Genomic DNA, 10,454 nt, shown 5'->3' on the forward strand with positions numbered 1-10,454 from the left:
CAGCTTTCACTGCCAGAACACTCCTTTTCTGCATCAGGAGAAGCTGGAGAGAACAGGGACATCAGAGTGGTGTTCAGCCTGCTGCAGTGAATGGGATATCCTCATCTTAACTCTGGGGATAGAAACAGTGATCTAGCCAAAAGCTCTATTGCCACTGGTTTCCAAATCCTACTGACCACCAGAGATCTATCCACACTGGCAGCTGGCCAGAACCTAAACCAGCACAGCAAGCTCAGGACAAAGGGTTAACAGCTCAGGAACTGAGCTGCTGAACTAACCAGGACAAGCAACAACCAGTCCCAAACTGGGACTGCCTTTCCCCATGTCTTTGCAAGTTTCCCAGGCTCTGGTTGACCTTCTAGTGGGAATCTTCCCCTATTTCCAGCTCCTCAATCACACTGAGCATCGGGAAGTATCTGCCACTGCTGAGCTCCTGGTGAAAGCAAAGTTTGGTGTTCCGGGACTGTAAAGGGAAGGAGAGAGAGACAGCAAACTACAGGGGAAAAAAAAGAGGTTATAAACTAAAAAACACTGACATAAAGGATAGAACAATGCTGCAAACAAGTTTCCTGCAGAACTCATACTCCTGCTGCCAAAAGGAGCTGTATCCCATCCCGCCTGCACAACCGTGTGATCTTATCTTCTCCACCCTCCTTCTCTCTCCAATTGTTTGGGAAAATTAATTGATAAAACCAGCCTTAATTAAATAGGAAACATGCCCGTGTTTGCACAACTCAGTACACAGTCGTGTCTCAGTCAAATAAACACTGGTGTCCAAATTACACTTGGGAATTCGCTGTGGCTTGGGGTTTTAAATTCGTTGCAGCAAGCTTGGGAGCAAAGTTCCAACAGGAGTCTTTTCTTCTCCTCCCATCCTCTGTACTAGGAGGAGACAGACTAAATCTACATGCAGAGAGGCTCAGTAGTGGTTCCAGCTCAATGTGTACATGAGGATCATTTCAGGACACACCATATGAGACACACTAGCCCAAAAGCAATTATTTTTTCTCACCACTTCTCAGAACCCAGACCAACCAAACTGCCCTGAAATAGCAGCACAGCTCTCGAAATAGCATCATTTCTTCTCTTTTTGAAAGCAACACCCACACTCAATCTTTGATTTCAAGCCATCCCCGAGCAGTTACCACTTCTTCACCATTCAAGCCACAGGGAAAATCACTAAATCCAACAGAAACACCACGGGAAGAGAGCCAAAATTAGAAAAGCCAAACACCACATGGATTTACTCCCACAATAACTGGATCGACTTCAGCCTGGAACAGACCAGACGTGACTCCAGGAAAAATATGTCTCTCCAGGTGCAGCTGCATGGAGGGGACTTCTCCTGGGCTTGTGGTTGAAGGCAAACCACATGTTCCAGCTTTAAGGCAGCAGACACATAACCAGGGCTGGCCTCAGCACGCTGAGACACACAACCTTCTCCATCCTGCTGTCTGCACAAACATGCTCACACAGCAGCCCAGAGCCCAAGACAGGGGAATTCAGGTTGGGAAGCATGTCCTTGGATCCTGAGGAGGCCTGGTTTATGGCTGGCAGACTGGCTGGCTGAGGTCTGTACCCACCAGAAGCTTCCCCTGAAGAAGATGAGTTTTCCCCACAGGTTTGCATGCAGCAACAAGAAACGTTTTAACACAAAAGCATCAACTTTCTCCTCACTATACATTGTCTGCATCCAGGTAACCAGGAGATATCCAAAGGAAATCGGCACTGCTATGGAAAACCTCTTACACAGGAATACATCCCTGCTGTAAAGCAACAGAAGCAACTCACCCTGCTGAGTGATTTTCCTCCTGAGTGTGAAATGGAGCAGCGAGCAGAAACAGCTCGTGAATCATGGAATCACAGAATAGTTTGGGCTGCAGGGGACCTTTAAAGGTCAAACAAAATCAAAGACAAGAAACAGAAGGGTGGGTGAGGAAGGAGATGAAAACACCACAGTGACACCTTGGTCTTTGTTCCCACCTTGTTGCAAACTTCAAAACAAAGCCCGAGGATGAAATTTTGTCTGGAGATTCCAACAGAAAACCTCCTCCCATCGACTTCTTGTGCTTTGAGGTTACTAAGTGCCTTGCAGGCAAGTGCAGCCTGGAGTGCCATGGGATGCACTCCAATGATGGATTATCACTGCTGCAAGGTGCCTTTCATTTCTCCCGACACACCTGAACTCAAAACAATCCTTCTCTGTGACAATCAAGACATTTTAATGGAAAAAAAAAGGAAGTTTACTTTGTATTGATCCTCTTCATGAAACTGTGCCTCAAACAGCTTCACAGAATTGAGATAAAACGTTGCTTAGAGAGAGAAAAATTAAATAGCTCAGGCTGAGGAAAAAAAAAGGACAGATTTTAGATCTAAGAGATTTTTCACAGAGCAGGAAGACTTGTCATATGGTAAACAGCAGAATCTTGGAACTGGGACATTTGGGATTTATCTCTTCTTCCACAGCCTCCCGATGTGACTGGGGTAAAAGAATGACAATCCTGCCCGTAACTTGCTAAAAATCTAGCACAATTTCAACATGTTCAGGTGGGAGCTCATTTTATTCAGCACATCACGCTTGATCCTTCCACTGCCTCAGCTTCACCGAATGTAAAACAGCACGAGCACCTGGCTGTGCCAAAAAAGCATTTCCATTAATGCCCTCAAATGAAAAGGAATCAGTGTAAAGGTACTAGATCCCCACCAGGACTGAGCCATGTGAAAGCCAGATGAAGTAACAAGCCAGTAAACTTCATATCATTGCTTGCATCCATCCCATAACTACATGCTGAAATCCCTACAGATAGGCTGGCATGTTGGCAGGGAAAATTTGTCATTTCTAAATTTAGCAGACACTTCAATCATTGTGTGATGCTTCAAAAGCAATGGAGATGTAAAGCAGAGTTTGTAGGACAACCATTTAAACCGAAATGAGAGTCCCGCTCACTGAGCAAAGGCTTTTCTTAATTCCCTTCCTGTTTGGACAATTTGATCCACTGCTTTTTTCTCCACTACAACCACAAAGGTCTGTCCTGCAGTGAATGGATAGGCTTTTTTCTGGGATAACTTCCAGGTTAAAGAGAAAGGATTTACACTTGAATGAAACATAGGCACTGTATTTGGAAAATTTGTTTTGAAAACTTGGGAAGGAAGCAAAGCCTCCTTCATTTAAAAAGGGACTCAATTAACATTCTCCAACAAGTCTTCCTATCGAAAGAACAGTACTTGCTGGGGGACATGTGATCTGAAACTTGTTCTCCTCACTCACAATGTCCCTTTCTGAAACACAGGGCACTGCTCTGGGGAGACACGAGGATCTTTGCGCAGCTCTCCAGAGGCCTGCCTGTCACAGGCAAGGCCTTGACTCCAGGCGTCAGATGTTCTATGACTTAAGCTCAGGAAACTTAAAATAGTGCTTAAAGACCCTAATGAAGACCTACAGTGACACCATCCTACTGTGGATCCCTCTACAAGGACAGCTCATCCATGCCCGGCCAGAGGGGCGGGATGAATCCTCGGCACGCAATTGTCAACTCCTCGTTTTCCTGAAAACAACATGTTTTAAAACCTGTCAAGGAGACACTAATGACCAACCAAGCAGGTGTTCTGCTTTTGATTCCTGCATTTCTGGGTGTGGGTTTGATCTGCAGCAGGCAGCAGCCAGCCAGGACCAGCCTAAGGGTTACCTTGGTTTTGAAAAACAATCCTGCAAGAGCTGGCCATGCCCAGATATTGCCCACGTAGGAGGAGGAAAACAAGCTATGCCATCATTTTTTTCCAGCTAAAGTTAAAGGGGGGGGGGGGGGGGAAAGGCTACTGACAATTTAATATGCACTTTTATTTCTGAATTCCCTTATCAACTGCACATGACAGAGCATTCTTCACCCTTTAATAAGTACGGGTTGAAGTCGAGCCTGACTGGAAGTTGATGACGGATTGAGAATGAGAGCCCATGTCATTACACAGCAGATTGGGATGGGAGATAAAGGCATTATTAGTGGATATTGCAACAGAAAACATGCAACCACCACCTCATTCTGGGACCATCTACAGCAGACCACTCTCCTTCATTCCTTCTGGATGCCTCCAATTGCAACATGACCCAGGTACGTGCAAGAGGAAGGAAAAAGTTACCTGCAGCTCCCCCCCATCAGTGCCTCAGTGGGACTACGTAGGGAAAACAAGGACACAGAGCTTGTCCCAGTAATCTGGATGCTGAGATGTGAGCTACCCTTTGGAAAAAAATATGATTTTTCCCTGCTGACCGTGCTTTTAGTTCAGACACTAAATCAGGTGTGGATAACTATAAAAACTCTTCTGTATTCAGCTGATATCCAAAATAAATTGGTGGTTTGGGAGTTTGTCTAAACCAAAACGGATCAAACACTTGCCCTGAAACCTTTTCCCACCATCCAAAATAAAAGCGATTTAGGAGTTTTCCTATTAAATAAGATTTTCCAGGGGAAAGTCAACAGGCTCTAAATTCACAATACAGTGGAACACAACACAAGTGCCTCCCTCTTAACCCTTGCTGATCACAAACACAGATGTCAAGACAGAAAGCAGCAGAGAATCCTCTAAACATCTCATGTAAATGAACCACAAGGTACTTTGCACAGCTGGTAAATGAGCTGCTCCGTGATAAGCACACTTAGCAGAGTTTACATTTCTTTAAGACACTTGAAGATTAAGAGGCCTGCTCCTGTCTTTCCTGCCAACTACAGGCAGATGCTGGACAGCAAAACAAGGTGAAGGTACTTTTCAGATGAGGTGAAGCAAGAAATAAATGAAAAGCTGTAGGCAGCTCACCCAAGATACAGGGCCAAAAGTTGGGCTTGGCTTGAGCTCTGTGCTAAAACCCTCCATCCATCCAAAGGGCATCCATCCCAAAGTCATCCAACATCTGGACAGGACACAGTTCACACAGTCACTCTCCCATTACCTTGAGCTAAAGATCCCCTTGCCAGATGGATGTTTTGCACCTTGTAGAACTTCCTCCTGAGAATATAACAGGTGGTGACAACTCATGAAATGTGCTCATATCCACACATCTTTAAATAAAAACACTCATCTACAGAAGCCTGGCTTTGTTTTCGTTATGCCTTTGAGAAGAGTCAATCCACTCCAAAAGTTTAGAATGGGGTAACTGCAGTAATTTCATCTTCTCAGGGAAGAAAGGGAAGAGTATTTAATAATCAAATAGGTTTCTCCCCTCCACGTACAGAACTGGTCATACCAACCCCTGTGAAAGCTTTCTGATCCTGCCCACTGCACAGCTTCATGTACTGGAAACAAGCTTTAGGACCAGGAACTTGCTGCAAAGTCCAGGTGTCCCACACACACAGAAAGAGAGAGGCATACTCTTTGCTATAACACATTGGATTTATCAACAGGGATAAAGTGATCCTGCACATTTTATCAAAAGTCCCCTCTGAGAAGGATTTAACCACTAGAAAAACTGTGCTTTTAAAAGTGAAGCTGCCTGGTCAACATGGGCAAAGTCTGAAAGTGCTGCAACTTATATTACTGTAAATTTTGCAGACATACAGAGCCCCTGCCTCAGGAAGTTGCTGGAACTGAAGTGAGGGGGACACGGCCCCGTATTTACACCACTGCCCCACTGTGCATCTTCTTGTGCCCATTTGTCACCGAGCACATCTTCCCCTCCCTGCTCCAAAGCAGATTAAGCTTAATAAACTTATGTAGTTGTGAAGTGTCCTGCCTATTATCCAATTAGACAGCTAACGAGATCTGAGTAGCAGCACGTAGGCACCGACAACTGCCGGCTGATACCTGGTACGGATTAGACACGTTCCTTATTTTTCCAGCCCTTGCAGAAAAAGGGTTGGGATTGGTTCAAAGGCTGCTCTGAAGACTGGATTCAGGTAATTGTTTAATTTTGTTTGGGACCCACGAGCACATCACGTTTCGTTTCCTCTTGATCTCCTGGAGCTGTCACATCGCAACCGTCCCGTTACAAAACTCCCGATAAATCTGCTGGGACTTGCTCACCTAAACTTTCAGCATGGACAGGGGCAGATCCCATCACCTTTATGGTCCCTTCCAGCTTCAGAAATCTATGGAGCAACAAAGAAAAACGTCCAGAAGTCATAAGGACATTCAGAGATGCTTCTTTATTAGCTCTGACGCTGTTCCACATGATATTCCCGCAAGGTCCAGGTAAGGAAACGTGAATCAGATGCAATCACCATAAAATGGCTGCATGACAACATCGTTCCCGGAGCGTAATTATCAAGGGTTTGTTATCTAACTGGGAGAGCACTGGGAAGCGGGTCCAGCCAGGCACAAGGGCTGTGCAATATTTTCATTACCAGTCTGGATGACAGACTGGAATGTATGGCCACAAACCCAGCAGATGATTCAGCTGGGAGGGTTTGCAAGCACCGTGGTGTACAGATTTCAATTTCTAAATTATCTTGATGCGCTGGTCTAGTTATGACAAGAGGAAATACTTGAGCAAGAGAAGTCACAGCTACAAATGCAAAAATGGGGAGCGACTTCCTATTCAGCAAGACTCCAGAAAAGACTCTGAGAGGGTCAAGGTAAAACTGGGAGGTTCAGCAGTGTCCCACAGCTGAATAAAGGCAAAGCTCAGGGCATGATCCACAGAAAGACTCAGCTATGCCTTGAAAAGTCTTGCCCTCGGGTGCTCACTGCTGTGCAGCTGCTGTGCTTTTTGTGAAAGCAGAACCTGAGAGAATCCTGTGGAGAACAACAAAATTAAAAAACACCAGGTATGAGATTAGCTGGGTCCATTTAAGCCAAACATGTTCCTAAGAACAGACTAGCTCAGGCAAGCAAGCAGGACACGGCCTGAGGGGAGTCTCCTCCATCCAAATCCAGCAGGAAAATTCAGAGTTTCACTCTCCTGAGTTTAACCCTCTGGCTCTAATCTTTGTTTAAAACCAAGGTAATGGCCATCAATGTGTATGGAAAGAACAAAAGACCAGGGGCTCATCAACATAGAAGAAGAGACCAAAAACTACTTTTCAGAATCCCACATGCTTTTACTTCTCACCCCCCTTCTCCCAGCTCACTCACAACACTGAAAAGCTCCACATACATCAGTCTGAGGACAAATTTTCACTGTTTTGAAGCAACTCCCTCATTAGCAGATCTTTTAATGTCTGACCATCCTAGAGACACTTAACTTGTTCTCACAAATGGGGGTTATGGATTGGATGGGTGGAACACACAGCTTTAAACTGCCAGAGGGCAGGGTCAGATGGGATATTGGGAAGAAATTCCTCTCTATGAGGGTGGTGAGACCCTGGCACAGGTTGCCCAGAGAAGCTGTGGCTGCCCCTGGATCCCTGGAAGTGTCCACAGCCAGGCTGGACGGGGCTTGGAGCAACCTGGTCTAGCAGAAGGTGTCCCTGCCCATGGCAGGGGGTTGGAACTGGATGGTCTTTTAAGGTCCCTTCCAACCCAAACCACCCTGTGATTCTGTGACTCTGTGGTTAAAATTTAGTTGGATCACTGAGCTCGAAAGGAAGGAGCCAGGAGACTGGAAAACATAATGGAAGAGAAGAGAATGAGGGAATAGGGTTTGTTAAACTTGGAGAAGAAATGGAAGTTAGTGGGGGATCCAACTTACACCTTCCACTACCTAACTGGGGGGGCTACAGATGGAGCCAGACTCAAACAGCAGAAACAAAAGGCAACAAAACAATGGGCATGACTGGCAGCAGGGGAAATTCTGATCAGACAATATTCCTCACCACAAGAGCAGTAAGCATGGCATCAACCTGCCACACTTGACTGGAAAAGGCCCAAAACTTGATCAGAAATGTTCACAAAAAACCTACCTTTGATTCTGGCCCTGTCTGGAGCAGGAGGTCAGACAAGGGAGCTCCAGATGTCCTATTCCACATCAGTTAGTCTTCAGTTCTAAGAAATCTTTATCAAGGAACACTGAACAAGGGAATTTGCCGAGTAGTCTACATCACCCTACACCTGTTCAGTGCTAACAAGTACTTTAGACTCAAAAGCTGTCAATAAAATACCTTCCATATCACTAAAGATGCCCATATCTGTAACTGAGGGAGAAAAAAAGAGTAAGGAATTAAACACTAAGAGCTTTCACTGCCACTGGAAACAGAACAAGAGAAACTGGAGACTCACGTTACGCAAGTTGTACAGAAGCTCTGGAGAAAACTGTGAGGAATTCAAAGAAGATACACAGTGATAGTTCAAACAGTAAAATCCAGACTGCTCCTCCCTACCTGCTCTTCCCACCGCAATAAACACGAGCTGATGCCAAGAGATGTTTCAGACCTGTCCAGACCAGCCTCCTTTTTGGTGAGAGCTTCCTCAGTTGTCTCAGGACAAAGGCTCCCTGTGTGCAGACACACCTTTCACACAAACTTCCTACTCTCTCCCACTGAAAGGTATAAGAGGTGTTAATAGATCCAGAGAAAATGCCTGGAACAATATACACAGACAAGTTTTTCCTTCTTCCCACCCCCCCCCCCCAATAAAGTGAAGCAGTTTACCTTAGTAAATAATGTTTCTAGTGCTTATCTGCTGCGTTTTCTGTCAGGTTTTATGTCTGAGTGCTACCTCTCCTCTCAGAATAATCTTCACATCCACGCTTTACCAGCTTTAGAAATGCATGAATAACCGAGTCCTTCATGGAAACAAAGATAGAGGAGGTACAAAATCAGATATAGGGAGAGTAACCACTGCAGGGAGGGAGAAGAGAAGGTCACTCCTGAGCTCCAGGTGGGAGGCCAGAGCAGGAAAGCACAATGCCTGAGCTGCAGTCGAGCTAATCATGGGCAAAGCCTTGGTCCGAGCAGCTGGCAAGGACCTTCACCTTACAACAGGGAGGAACTACTCTGGAACAGTCAGAAATCCATAACACATGTCTGTGGAAAAGTACTTGAGTAAGAAGAGCATGTGCCCTGTTTCTACAGTGGGTAGAAAGAACAAGCTATAAGGAAACCTTTCATGACAAAGCACTTTATGCATGCTCTGTCCAAAAATAAAATGCATCCATCGTACCCCAAGGTCCACATGAGAGTCACAAAATGGTGTTTGCTGGCTCAGTACAGGCAGGTCCAGGCGAGTTTTGGGCCCTGAAGCTCAAGAAAGACACGACCCAGAGATTCCCAAAGGCTGCTCCAGAGGATGGAACAGCTCGCTCTGTACAGTAACAAAAGGGCAAGAGGGCAGCAATCCCCAACTGCAGCACAAGAAATCAAAGTCAGAAACTAGGAAAATCTTGGTAATGGCGAGAACAATGAAGGACTTTCAAGGATCACCCCAGGAGGACGGGGAAAGTCCATCACTGGAGGCTTTTAACAACTGCGTTGGACAAACATCTGCTGGGAAAGTTTAGATAGATCTGACCCAGTCTTGGGGCAAAAGGTCAGATTAGACAACTTAAGGTCCCTTCCGGCCCTGCTGCTCTTTGCTTGTAACAGAAACATGACAGCAGAACATGTCAACAGCAGCCCCAGAGCACAGGAGCTTCCCTGATATTTGCATCATAGACTGCAGAAACTCTGTAAGATCCCATGTGCAGCAGCTGCCCATTCCCACATGGTACCTGCTTCCTCTGTTCCTGGAGGGGTAATACAGAGATAACACAGAGCTGGACTCACAGAATAGGCACAGGAACAGGAGCTTCCCAGCACAGCCTTCCCAACGAGAAAGCCCCTCTCCCACCCCACAGCATGGAGATAGTTATTAACAGCACATCCACACTTTTCCTCCCATTTGCCTCCTTCCCATCTCACCCTGCAGTCAGAGCAGCTCTCTCTTTTTTTTTTTTTTTTTTTAACTTAGGCTTGTCTTCTCTTCATCCCTGGACTATTTTCATGTGTAAGATCTTCAGCCCTGGATCCCACCCCAAGGGAATCCGGACACAAAAAGATAAATGACCCAGCACTTCACCCTAAAGCCCACAGTCACATTCAGCCCTTTGCCAAGTCCTCCTCAAAGCCCAAACAGAGACACCAGATGCCACTGGAACACTGGAGAGATGGTGTGAGCTCCCCACGACAAGAAAGGGACATTCAATGCAGTCTGCTTGGAGGACTCTGTGCTCCTGCAAGCATTTAATGAAGAGCACAAACTGTTCTGTGGGATCAGAACATCCAAACAGCAGAGTGTAAACTGCAGCCTCCAAAGTACCAACCTTTACCTCAGCATTAAAGCTTGGCCTATCAAAGGGGTTTTAGGGAATTTTTGCTTCCTCACGTGCCTCCCTGGTCTCCCCCCAACTCCTCCTGGCTTATTCTTGCAAATCCAAGGTCGATCTCCAAGCTCTCAGTCACATCTGCTCATGGAAAAACACAACAAGGAAGATGACAGAAGTGGTCCCAGGGAAAAACACCCATATGTGTGTGCTTGGGATCACATCCCAGATATAACCCCACATGTGTGTGTGTGTTTAGGAGCACATCCCAGATATAACCCCACATGTG

At 45.9% G+C, this 10,454-nt stretch overlaps 1 protein-coding gene across 2 annotated transcripts in view; it reads right to left on the reverse strand.

Annotated features, from left to right (window-relative positions):
• Positions 1–10,454, reverse strand: part of SMOX (spermine oxidase) — a 51,353-nt gene that overhangs the window by 34,044 nt on the left and 6,855 nt on the right. The window contains exons 1-2 of one of the 2 annotated variants that reach the window (XM_027660473.1): positions 8,517–8,660; positions 8,247–8,404 (exon numbers count right to left, since the gene is read on the reverse strand). The exons of the other annotated variant lie outside the window; for it this stretch is intronic. The gene's annotated coding sequence lies outside the window, so the exon portion shown is untranslated. Of the gene's footprint in view, positions 1–8,246; positions 8,405–8,516; positions 8,661–10,454 lie in introns of those variants that run through there. 2 annotated transcript variants of the gene reach the window in all.

The sequence above is a fragment of the Corapipo altera genome, unplaced genomic scaffold (genome assembly GCF_003945725.1).
Source record: "Corapipo altera isolate COAL_440 unplaced genomic scaffold, ASM394572v1 295, whole genome shotgun sequence".
Taxonomy (NCBI): domain Eukaryota; kingdom Metazoa; phylum Chordata; class Aves; order Passeriformes; family Pipridae; genus Corapipo; species Corapipo altera.